This window comes from Dermacentor andersoni, chromosome 9 (assembly GCF_023375885.2).
Source record: "Dermacentor andersoni chromosome 9, qqDerAnde1_hic_scaffold, whole genome shotgun sequence".
Taxonomy (NCBI): domain Eukaryota; kingdom Metazoa; phylum Arthropoda; class Arachnida; order Ixodida; family Ixodidae; genus Dermacentor; species Dermacentor andersoni.
In genome coordinates this window covers 133954290-133967710 of record NC_092822.1, presented here as the reverse complement: position 1 = coordinate 133967710, position 13421 = coordinate 133954290, and positions in this window count along the sequence as shown.

Here is a 13421-nt window from a genome sequence, read left to right as displayed (position 1 = left end):
GTGGGTTGCGCCACCAAGCTTTTGTATTTTATTGCCTAATGTCCAATGGATGTCCAACCCTAATGTCCTAATGTCCAACCCACAATGGATTTCCATAACCAAAGCTTCTGTACCTTATCGTAAACTTTGTTTTTGTACACCCGCGTTGTGTGTCGTTTCCCTACTTTGCCCCCATCAATTTTCCAATCACTTCTCACTAATCTCTATTACGGACATGCATGCAGGCTAGCGCCATCTGGTGGTATAGCAAGAAACCCAGCGAAAGATCATAAGAGCGGCGCCTGGAAGGTCGGGAGAAAAGGCCAACAAAGCTTTGCTTTCGACAGGTTAGGAGGTAGCATCGCCAACAGGATTGAAGGCAAACGTGTCGGCCCAACACGGGGTCGCACGTCAAAGTGTGCGGTTACCCTTTTTGCTCCGACTCTGCAGGTAGAGTCCCGCCAGGGCAGCAGAACAAACTCGTACCGAATAAAAACTACTGGCGTAGCTACTGGGAACCAAACGCGTCAGTAAATTTCGGTTCTTGCTCCGTGATCTCGATGGAAGAGGTCTTTGTTGGACCGCCACTGAGCAAAGAGAGTGGCGTGACGGACCCTTCGCTTACCAAGGCTGGCAGCATGACATGATGCTCTCTCCCAACTGTTTCAGGCCTCCATGGTTTTCCCTGTGGCATAGCGGGCGTTGCACCGTTGAGGCCAATGTAGCGTCCGCGACCGCATTCGCGCTCATTCCATTTGTCCATTGACGTAGCCGTGTTCGCTGTGCATGTTCGCGGCGCCTCTTAGCATGTGTAGTACTTGTGCTTTCCCTGCGGCACAGCAGGCGTCGCACGCTCGATATCAATGTAGCTTCCGAGACTACGTTCGCGCCCCTTCCGTTGCTGCTTCGATGCCGCTTGCGGGTAACCAGGAGGCGGAGGAGGAACAACATTTATTCGGCACCATATAGATGGAGCCTAAATTCAGCGTTCGGGAGTCCACTGCTAGTCAGGCAGCCACGAGACATCGGGCCCTGGCGGCTGCTTGTGCCCACTCCGTAACACATACTTGCGTTTCCGGCTCGGAGCTGAGCAGCGTTGCTTCCCACTACTGAGGGGTAGCGATATGGTAACCGTGGGGATTATTCAGTTGCTGCGTTCGAGGACGGCCCCAGAGGATGATCTGTAGATTTGCGCTCTGTCTTTCGCAGAGTTTACAGCAGCTGGAGTATAATGACCGATATATGCTCAATAGAATAAATGGGGTTGGGAAGGTATTCGTTTGGAGATGCCTTCAAACCATTTCCTGTTTCTTCGTAAGCGTTTTGTGTGCTGGTGGCTAGACTAATCTGGCTAGAAGGTAATGTGTTATCTCCTGAAATGATACCATGCGGTCGCGCGCCGACAGCGCCGGGCTCTCGGATCAGGTACCCTCATACCCGGTTGGTGGATGGCCTTCGGCTCGGAGGAGGAATGCTCAAGCCTAGTTGGGGGTGGCCTCGTTAACGGGAAGCGACTCGTGTCCTGGGACCCAGTTTATTTGGATGTTCTGGGGGTTACGATTGCGATTGAGAATGCGTTTGGCGGTAGCGGATATTGGACCTCGCGCGAAATTTCAGATTCAGAGTCGCTTACGGTACTAGTGACGGTAGCGATAGCCAATGCTATGGCCGCTTCTTCTGCCACCTCTGAATTAACTGTTTTTACCGATCATCCCGGAATGAGTCGTCCTTCCTGATTCAGTACTGCCAGTGAGAAAGCCGATACGTTTGGTATCCCACACCCACTGCAGGGCAAAGGCCTCTCTCATACTTCTTCAACTGCCCCGGTCATGTACTAATTGTGGCCATGTTGTCCCTGCAAACTTCTTAATCTCATCCGCCCACATAACTTTCTGTCGCCCTCTGCTACGCTTCCCTTCCCTTGGAATCCAGTCCGTAACCCTTAATGACCATCGGTTATCTTCCCTCCTCATTAAATGTCCTGCCCATGCCCATTTCTTTTTCTTGATTTCAACTGAGATATCACTAACTCGGGTTTGTTTCCTTACCCAATATGCTCTTTTCTTATCCCTTAACGTTACAACTATCATTGTTCTTTCCATAGCTCGTTGCGTCGTTCTCAATTTCAGTAGAACCCTTTTCGTAAGCCTCCAGGTTTCTCCCCCTACGTGAGTACTGGTAAGACACAGCTCTTATATACTTTTCGCTTGAGGGATAACGGCAACCTGCTGTTCATGATATGAGAATGCCTGCGAAACGCACCTCAGCCCATTCTTATTCTTCTGATTATTTCAGTTTCATGATCCGGATCCGCAGTCACTACCTGTCCTAAGTAGATGTATTCCCTTACCACTTCCAGTTCCTCGCTACCTTTCGTAAACTGCTGTTCTCTTCCGAGACTGTTAAACATTACTTTTGTTTTCTGCAAATTAATTTTGAGACCCACCGTTCGGCTTTGCCTCTCCAGGACAGTAAGCATGCATTGCACTTGGTCCTCTGAGTTACTAAGCAATGCAATATCATCAGCAAATCGCAAGTTACTAAGGTATTCTCCATTAGCTCTTATCCCCAATTCTTCCCTATCCAGGTCTCTGAATGCATCCTCTAAACACGCTATGAATAGCATCGGAGAGATCGTATCTCCCTGCCTGACGCCTTTCTTTATTGGGATTTTGTTGCTTTCTTCACGGAGAACTACGGTGGCTGTGGAGCCGCTATAGATATCTTTCAGTATTTTTACATACGGCTCGTCTACACCCTGATTCCGCAATGCCTCCATGATTGCTGCGGTTTCGACTGACCCAAACGCTTTCTCGTAATCAATGGAAGCTATATATAAGGGTTGGTTATATTCCGCACATTTCTCTATCACCTGATCGATAGTGTGAATATGGTGTATTGTTGAATAGCCTTTACGGAATCCTGCCTGGTGCTTTGGTTGACGGAAGTCTAAGGTGTTCCTCATTCTATTTGCAATTACCTTAACAAATACGTTGCAGGCAACGGACGGTATGCTGATCGGTCTATAATTTTTCAAGTCTTTGGCGTACCCTTTCTTATGGGTTAGGATTATGTTAGCGTTTTTCCAAGATTCCGGTACGCTCGAAGTCATGAGGCATTGCGTATACAGGGTGGCCAGTTTTTCTAGAACAATCTACCCACCATCCTTCAACAAATCTGCTGTTACCTGATCCTCCCCCGCTGCCTTCCTCGTTTGCCTAGCTCCCAAGGCTTTCTTTACTTCTTCCGCCGTTACTTGTGGGATTTCAAATTCCTCTAGATAATTCCCTCTTCCAATATCGTCGTGGGTGCTACTGGTACTGTATAAATCTCTATAGAACTGCTCAGCCACTTGAACGATCTCATCCATATTAGTAATGGTATTGCCGGCTTTGTCTCTTAACTCATACGTCTGATTCTTGCCTATTGCTAGTTTTTTTTTTTTCACTGCTTTTAGGCTTCCTCCGTTCCTGAGAGCATGTTCAATTCTATCTATAATATACTACCTTATGTCAGCTGCCTTACGCTTGTTGATTGACTTCGAAAGTTCTGCCAGTTCTATTCTAGCTGTAATGTTAGAGGCTTTCATACATTGGCGTTTCTTAATCAGATCATCAGTCTCCTGCGATAGCTTACTGGCATCCTGTCTAACGGAGTTGAAACCGACTTCTATTGCACACTCCTTAATGATGCCCATAAGATTGTCGTTCATTGCTTCAACACTAAGGACCTGTTCCTGCGTTAAAGCCGAATACCTGTTATGTAGCTTGATCCGGAATTCTTCTATTTTCCTTCTTACCGCTAACTCATTGATCGGCTTCTTATGTACCAGTTTCTTCCGTTCCCTCCTCAAGTCTAGGGTAATTCGAGTTCTTACCATCCTATGGTCACTGCAGCGCACCTTGCCGAGCACGTCCACATCTTGTATGATGCCAGGGTTAGCGCAGAGTATGAAGTCTATTTCATTTCTAGTCTCGCCGTTCGTGCTCCTCCAGATCCACTTTCGGCTATCCCGCTTGCGGAAGAAGGTATTCATTATTCGCATATTATTCTGTTCTGCAAAGTCTACTAATAACTCTCCCCTGCTATTCCTAGTGCATATGCCATATTCCCCCACTGACTTGTCTCCAGCCTGCTTCTTGCCTACCTTCGCATTGAAGTCGCCCATCAGTGCAGTGTATCTTGTTGTGACCTTAGCCATCGCCGATTCCACGTCTTCGTAGAAGCTTTCGACTTCCTGGTCATCATGACTGGACGCAGGGGCGTACAACTGTACGACCTTCAATTTGTACCTCTTATTAAGTTTCACAACAAGACCTGCCACCCTCTCGTTAATTCTATAGAATTCCTGTACATTACCAGCTATGTTCCTATTAATCAGGAATCCGACTCCTAGATCTCACCTCTCCACTAAGCCCCGGTAGCACAGGACGTGCCCGCTTTTTAGGACTGTATATGCTTCATTTGTCCTCCTAACTTCACTGAGCTCTCTTATATGCCATTTACTGCCCTCTAATAGCACTGCTAGACTCGCCTCACTAAATAACGTTCTAGCGTTAAACGTTGCGAGGTTCAGATTGCAATGGCGGCCTGTCCGGATCCAGGGATTCTTAGCACCCTCTGCTGCGTCGCAGGTCTGACCGCCGCCGTGGTCAGTTGCTTCGCAGCTGCTGGGGATTGAGAGCCGGGCTTTGATTTTTGTGTTCATATTGGAGGTTGTGGCTAAGTACTGCACCAGGGTGGCCAATCCTGCTCTGGTGAGGGAGTGCGTTACCGGTTCTGGTCATTGGATCAGGCCGCACTCCAGGCCTGTTTGTGCAATTTTATTAACATGCGGATTTTTCTTCTTTTTTTAATCCGGTGGAAAATTGCGCGGCATGGGGATTCGAACCACAACCTTCTTGCACGCGAGGCGGATGCTCTTCCTCTACGCCAGCGCTGCACGTTTACCATTTACGCCCAGTCAAGCCGGCGGAAATAGGGGGTCTTCGGACATGTATGACACCTCCCTCCCCCAACTGGCACACCCGGGGCCCACGGCCACCCGGCCTCCCCTCCCCCCCCCCCCCCCCCCCCCTGTTACTACGCCACTGGCTACTGCTACTGCCAACGTTTCGACAAGTTGCTTGAAGAAGGCAAGTCCACGTTTCGAAGCGTTACCTCCTGCTTTCACCTTTTTCTCGTTTTGCTCCCTGTCAAGCCATTGTAGTTCTATCAGTTGTGCACCAGATTTCACAAAAGCGGGCATCGTTTTTATCCACAAAGAGTACCTATGTCTTAAAATATTCAGATGCATGCATGCTAGTGCAGGATTCAACCGTCTATCCCTTTTAAGTGCAGCTTGAATGTACATGCTTGAGTAATATGTAACACTTAATACTCAAGCAGACAGCCTTTAAGGAGAGGCCTTTATGGAGAAATAAGTGAAATGAAACAAGTTGGGTGCCTGGTTTCTTTCATTAGTAGTTTAGTTCATGTTTTCTCCCCCATTTATAGGTTTTGGTATGTGCTGCTGCATCTGTATATAATTGCTTCGAGATTGGCTTTCTTGTTGCTAATAAATTGAAAGAAGGTAACGTTCTTCATTTTTGTTTATTCCTTCCTTAATGAAACAGCGATTGAACGTGCTTCAAAGGATGTTGGATCTTGTTGCCAGATGCGACAAAAAGGCATACGCATATAGACTGCATGCTGAAGGTATCCTTTATAGTATGCAGGTTATTATCATGCTGATAGCTATGTGCACAATAATTAGAAAGAAAGATCACATGATGTCTGACATGTATTCTTGCCACCACGGAAGCTTGTCAGATGCATAAGACGTGACAGACGCCATAAATTTTGGTCGTCCACCCGACTTGCAGTTTTGGCCTCCTACCACTCAGCAGATTTGTCCAGCAGACAAAACATGCAACTTTTGTGCAATTAAATTTAATGTACGTGCACAAAATTTTGAGAGTCCATATCAGGCGTTATTGTTGACGCAGATGTATATCTGCGAGCCTCATAAACTAATTTCCAGACGAAGAGCAAAATACGCTTGAAATACACTCTTGGTATGACAGCAAGGCCAGTATCTTGCAGAGCTAAATAACAACCATGCGGCTGTATCTGATATCGAGCTGATCAATAATTTATTGATGTTCAGTTTGCCTTGAGACTAGGGGACACCAAAAAACTAGGAATAGCTTTCAAGACGGATAGTCTTGAAGCACAATACGCACTGCTGACAGATGGCATTCCTAATTCGCACGACATGACGGCATATTTTTGGCCTGCAAAAAAAAGAGCTGTTTAATTACGGAATATACGAATGAAACTGTGCAGAAATTAGAAAAATCAACCAAACAGAATGGTTTAAAAGTGGGTGATTTATAGACAAAAGGCTGCTTTATTTCATGGCAGAAATGCTAAAAGAATTTCCAAATGATTTCAACACACATACCTTCAAAGTATGTGTACGTGGTGACAGACTAGCATTTTAGATCGAAATGTTGCGAACCTGTGATAGCGAGGCATATGTACAGTAAAATGATCGACAAGATATAAAACGAATTACGGTCCTTTCGTCCGAAAATTAGACAGTGAAGTCGTCTGGCTTCTCTTGTTGCCTGAATGGTTATAACAAAGTATATATACACACACACACACACACATATATATATATATATATATATATATATATATATATATATATATATATATATATATATATGCTGTTACAGTGCGTCAATGGTAGTGGAGCAGCAACATCAGCAGGAACAACAACATTAAGAGGGCAGCGAGGACGAGAAGGACGACGTGCAGTACCGGTCACATTTGCTCTACGGCTGCCTGAAATAAACGTCTCCTACACGCCCCGTGACAAAGTGTTGGAGATGCTGGGTATGTAAGCACCCAATGACGGAATCGCTACCACCTGAACCTCGTCGCCGTCGTCGACTGGCGGGACTTGCACAATCCTTAACAGCAGGCATGTCCCGAGAAACTGAAGCTCCGAGGCCGACGGGCTCTTCGCAACTGTAGAAGGAGCCACCAAGCATTGCCGGGACAGGCGGTGAGGACGTGGACGAGTGGTTGAAGCAGTACCGACGGGTGAGCGAACATAACGGCTTGGACTTTGCCGCTGAGCTGTCGCATGTTGTGTTCTCGCTCACGAATACTGTTCTCATGTGGTACGATAACCATGAGAACACGCTTACCAACTGGGATACGTTTGCCCAAGAACTGAAAAATTGCTTTGAGTACTCCGCTGCGAGGAAGAAGCTAGCTGAACAGACCCTGTCCCAAAGGACCTAACTCTCCCGAGACTTGTACTATGTACATAGAAGAGGTCCTCAAGCTATGTAAACCCGTGGATTCTAGTACGCCCGATGAAGACAAAGTGAGTCATCTTCTTAAGGGAATAGCTGAAGATGTATACCAGTTCTTGATAGCCAAAGAAAACCTGACATCTGTGGCCAGCATGATCCAACATTGCCATACGTTTGAAGCACTGCAGATGTGTCGCGTGGCACCGACATTTGGCCGTTTGGATAATGAGCCGACATTGACTTGCATTGACGCGAGCTCACCATCCGATCTGTCGTCGGCGATGCGACAGAATGTCCGGGAAGAGCTCCTCCGGGGCCACGAAATCGGCGGTTAGATAGCGGTGACTCTCGAGGCAGCGAGCCCGGACTACCACCTGCGTGGTGGCAACTCTCTATTAATGCAGCGAACGTGGACGATTATAGAGCTGTGCTTCCGTCTGTACCCACGAACCGGCCTAGCTTCAACGACGAGCAGCAGTGCCGCACTTCTTATCCGGCGCAGCCTTACCGTAGGACTTATTCAGAGTACAGATAATTCGACGATCATGAAAGATAACCCACGTTCGCTGGCGAAATGAAGGCTTTGAGCAGCACCGTGAATTTTGGTCTCCCCGTGTGTGCTATAGTTGCGGAGTCACTGGGCACATCGCCAGGTTTTGCGACCACCGCCTACCTTTTGGAGAATAACCTCTACGAGCAACGTACCAGTCCACTTATTGACCCTATTCCACGTCATGGCCTCCACGCCTGCCAACCAATCGGGGACTTCGTCAAGGTAGCTTCAGGACCCCATCACCAGCCACAGGTCGCAGCTTGATGCCACCGCCTGCTCCACGTGCTCCGCGGACTCCATCGCCGCGGCGTCGCCTGCTATCCCCATTACCCGAAAACTAGGTAGTGCGGCTGATGGGGGTGAGGTTGCTGGATACCGTTCGCTGCCAGCCGACATTCCTCTGTCAGTTCATATGCTGAAAAACAAAGTTCACGTACATGTTGAAGCAATACCTACAATGGCACTTGTGGATACTGGGGCAAGAATTTCCCTGATGAGTTTAAATTTAAAAGCACTACTGGGACAAAAGTGACCTTTTCTTGGAAAAATATTTCTACGTTTCGTAGTGTTAGTGTTGACACGTTGTGCCCGGTCGGTGTTTGTACTTCGGATGTTTGTTTGCGTGGTGAAAGTATTTACCACTGAATTCGCCGTTATTCCTCGATCCACGCGCTATGTTATTTCAGGCATCAATTTTATGCAGGAGTGTGGTAGAACCGTTGACTGTCGAAGTGGGGAGCTTTCGGTACAACATGAAGTTATGACACGAGCGATGGAGAACTCACCACGTCAAGACAGTGCCTCTTATGTACCTGCGGACATCGTCATTTCCCCACTATGCGCGGTATGCATTCCAGTCATTGGCTCTGGCAGGAACCCCGCCACATTTGATGCCGCAATGGAGCCTCTTCATTCGATCTGGGTAAAGAACGCTTTGCTTCCGCATTGTTTAGTGTCGGTGGTTGGAGGACCCTCTGGGTTATGGGCAATGAACTATGCGGTCCAGCCCATACTTCTCCCTTCTGGCATGAAGCTCGCTCTCTTCAAAGAAGAGACGCCACCGTTACTGGCATTACTTGAAGCAGCAGGCGAGTCGCTCCATCCCCGCCCATCGGACTCGAAACTACTTCGGATGGTAAGTCGCTCAGCACGAGTGAGCGCTACACGATATTGGATGTTCTATCCAAGCACTCACAACTGTTCGACTTTCCACACACTGACAAGACGTCCCAAATTCCGACGTCTCGAATACGCCATCGCATAAATACCGGATCAGCGCACCCTATACGACAAAAGCCGCACAGAGTATCCTCGACTAAGCGCAAGATATTTGGCGAGCAAGTTCAGCAAACACTGGACAAGAGGATGATTCCGGAATCCGTGAGTCCCTGGGCGGCACCTGTCATTTTAGTGAAAAAGAAAGATGGCAGCTGGCGATTCTGTATTGATTATCGGCGCTTAAACAACGTTACCGAGAGAGATGTCTACCCACTTCCGCGTATAGATGATGCCTTAGACTGTCTTCATTCGGCTTCTTACTTGTCTTCTGTAGACTTGAGATCCGGCTACTGGCAAATTCCGATGCATGCCGAGGATAAGGAAAAAACGGCGTTCATAACATCCGATGGACTTTTTGAATTCAATGTCATGCCGTTCGGCTTGTGCAACGCACCCTCCTTCTTCGAACGATTGTCACAAATCAATATTAGGTCTAGAATGTTATCGCTTGTTCCTAGTGCTCGCGTAGGAAACGTTACAACTTGAGGAAGCCTGAAATTTAGCATCAAATTAATTAGGGAATTTGATGAGAGTGAAGTGTGATGCAAGGTATTTGAGTCAATAACAGGTAAAATGAAGTCTCGCATACGAATACCTCGGTTGCTTGCATGCTTCTGCATGAAGCAATAACCCTTTCGTGACCAGAAGGAAAACTTCTGTAAACGCAACGAGTAAGTATTGCACAATTATCGCACATAATCTTGAAGAATACAGCCTCAACATCTGGAACGTCGGGCATCAACACAAATGATAAGGGCTTCTGAATAAGCAGAGCTATGCCACCACGTCGAGTTGATCGATCTTTACGGATAACTGAGTGATTTGGGGTGTTATCTCGTGGCTGTATATGTCTGGTGAAAGCAATGTTTTCGCAATAGCAACAGTATCAGGGCTGTACTCGAGTAACAGGTTTTCTAATGCTTCAGTTGTATCGACAAAACTTCTCGAGTTCACCTTTAGTGATGTTATATCTATGAATATTTTTGGCTTGAAGTTACTGGTTGACTCCTTTCGGCGCTTTTTTGAACTGCAACTCTCATGTTTCTTTCGTCATTCCAGACAAACGTACTGTCATTCATGTACCGTGCACCAAAAAATATAGATACATTTTCTCCTTTCTCACGGTTTGATTTAGGACATTCCCAGAGTTTCTTCTCTTTTCCCGCACCCTACGACTGAAGTCAATGTTCTTCGAAATATTTTATATCGGTTGCGATATCCTTTAGTGTTTAGCAATCTGCTTTACCTCGGAATATAGAAAAATTCTCTTCTATATCTCCAGCTACTAAAATACCTTTTCATAAAAACAAAACAACACCGGAAATTGCGACAAGCCGTCGGCACGGCAGCGCCAACAAGACGGGGTTACTAGATCTAAAACACTTCTCGTGTCACCTCCTCACCTACAGGAAGAAGGACAGCGGGTTAGACGTCTGCATTCTTGTGGTACTGCCCGTCCCAATGTCATGCTCAAAGGATAGGCCAGTATTATTGCGTCGACACATGACCACAGCGTCGAAAACGAAGGGCCTTTGTTGCTCAGCTGGTTCTTGTAGTCAGAAGACGCATTGAGTGGCCGCACACATCCAAAAGCAGCGAAACCGAGAAAAACCTGCACTAAGGACAGAAGCATTCCGTTTAGCGACATGGCAGCTTCGGATGCGCCGAGCCAACAGAAGGCGAAATCATGGCGGTCTTCTTTTATAGTGGTGCCATGCGACAACGCCATAATGAGATACTTGAAAGGTTAGGCCAGTAGAATTGCGTCGCCGGATGAGGGCAGCGTTAAAATCGAAGGGCTTTTGTTGATCAGCTGAATCTTGTCGTTAGAAGACGCATCAAGTGGCCCCACACATCCAGAAACAGCGAAGCGAAAAAACACTTGCACTAATCCGAGAACCCTTTGTTTCGCGACATGAAGGCTTTGGATCCACCGTGCCATCGAAGACGAAATCACGCCGGTCTTCTTTCATAGCTGCGCCAAGAGATGACGTCACAATAAGATATTTGAAAGGATGGGCGAGTAGAATTGCGTCCATGGAAGACGACAGCGTCGAGAACGAAGGGCCTTTGTGTATCAGCTGCTTCTAGTTGTCAGAAGACGAATCAAGTGGGCGCACGCATATAGAAACAGCGAAGACACCAAACACCTGCACTAAGCAGAGAAGCCCTCCGTTTTGCGACAGTGCGATTTTGGACCGGCCGTGCCCACAGAAAAAAGAAATCATGCCGGTCTTCTTATATAGCGGCGCCAAGATGACGTCAAACTGAGAGACTTGAAAGGATAGGCCAGTATAATTGCGTCGCCGGATGACAACAGCGTTGAGAACGAAGGGCCTTTGTTGATCAGCTGGTTTTCGTTTTCACAAGACGCATCAAGTGGCTGCACGCATACAGAAACAGCTGAGCCAAGTAACACATGCACTAACCAGAAAAGCGTTTCGTTAAGCGACATGGCGGCTTTGGATCCGCTGTGCGAACAGAAGTCGAAATTTTTTATTTATTACATACTGCCACCCTTGATGTCAGGCTCTAGGCAGGAGTGGGGTGCATAACAGTAAAGTATATAGGAATAAAATGTACATTTATTTGACCAAGTACGTCAATACAAGAACCCACATAAGCCATACAAAGCGAAGTACAAGCAATATGCCACGACAATGTGAAGTATCGTTAGCTATTGTGGAATGCACTTCAGAAAGAAGGCACTGTCGAACAGTCAGCCACATTGGAAGGTTGGTTATTCCATGTGCGAAATCATGCCGCTCTTCTTTTATAGCGGCTCCAAGCGATGACACCAGATTGAGATACTTGAAAGGACAGGCCAGTATAACTGCGTCTCCCGATGACAACAGCGTTGAGAACGAAGGGGCTTGGTTGATCAGCTCGTTCTTGTTGTCACAAGACGCATCAAGTGACCACGCGCACCCTGAAGCAGCGAAACCAAAAAACACCTGCACTAAGCAGAGAACCCCTCTGTTTAGCGCAATGGCGGCTTTGGATCCGCCGTGCCCAATGAAGACGAAATCATGCCGGTCTTCTTTTTCAGCGGCGCCAAGCGATGACGTAAACCGAGATACTTGAAAGGATAGTACAGTGTAACAGCGTCGCCAGATGACGACAGCGTTAAGAAAGAACGGCTTTGCTGATCTGCTGGTTCTTATTGTGAGAAGACGCATAAACTGGCGTCACGCATACCTAAACATTGAAGCCAAGAAACACCTGCACTAAGGAGAAAAGCATTCCGTTTAGCGACATGGTGGGTTAGGATGCGCCGAGCCCCCAGAAGACGAAATCCCGCCGGTCTTCTTTTATAGCTGCGCCAAGCGATGACGTCAAACTGAGATACTTGAAAGGAGAGGCCAGTATAATTGCGTCGACAGATGACAGCATTGAGAACAAAGGGCCTTTGTTGATCAGCTGGTTCTTGCCTTCACAAGACGCATCAAGTGGCCGCACGCTTACAGAAACAGCGAAGCTGAGCAACACCTGCACTAAGCAGAGAATTCCTCCGTTTAAAGAAATGGCGGCTTTGGATCCGCCGTGCCCACAGAAGAGGAAACCATGCCGGTCTTCTTTTATAGCGGCACCAAGCGATGACGTAAACTGGGATACTTGAAAGGATATAACAGTGTAACAGCGTCGCCGGATGACGAAAGCGTTGAGAAAGAAGGGCCATTGCTGATCTGCTGATTCTTGTTGTCAGAAGACGCATCAAGCGGCGGCACGCATACATAAACATCGAAGCCGAGAAAAACCTGCACTAACGAGAGAAGCATTCCGTATAGCGGCATGGTGGCATCGGATGCACCGTGCCAACAGAAGAGGAAATCATACTGGTTTTCTTTTATAGCGGCACAAAGCGATGACACCACACTGAGATACTTGAAAGGGTTGGCCAGTAGAATTGCGTCGCCGGAAGACGAGAGCATTGGGAACGAGGTGCCTTCGTTTATTAGGTCGTTCGTGATGTCACAAGACGCATCAAGTGGCAGCACGCATACAGAAGCAGCGAAGCCAAGAAACACCTGCACTAAGTAGAGAAGCGTTCCGTTTAGCAACATGGCGGCTTTGATTCCGCCGTGCCCACAGAAGACAAAATCGTGCCGTTCTTCTTTTATAGCGGCGGCAAGCGATGACGTTAAAGAGAGATACTTGAAAAGATAGGCCAGTAGAATTGCGTCGCTGGATGACGACAGCGTTGAAAGCGAAGGCGTTTCCTTGATCAACTGGTTCTTGTTGTCACAAGACGCATCAAGTGGCGACACGCATACAGAAGCAGCGAAGCCGAGAAACAC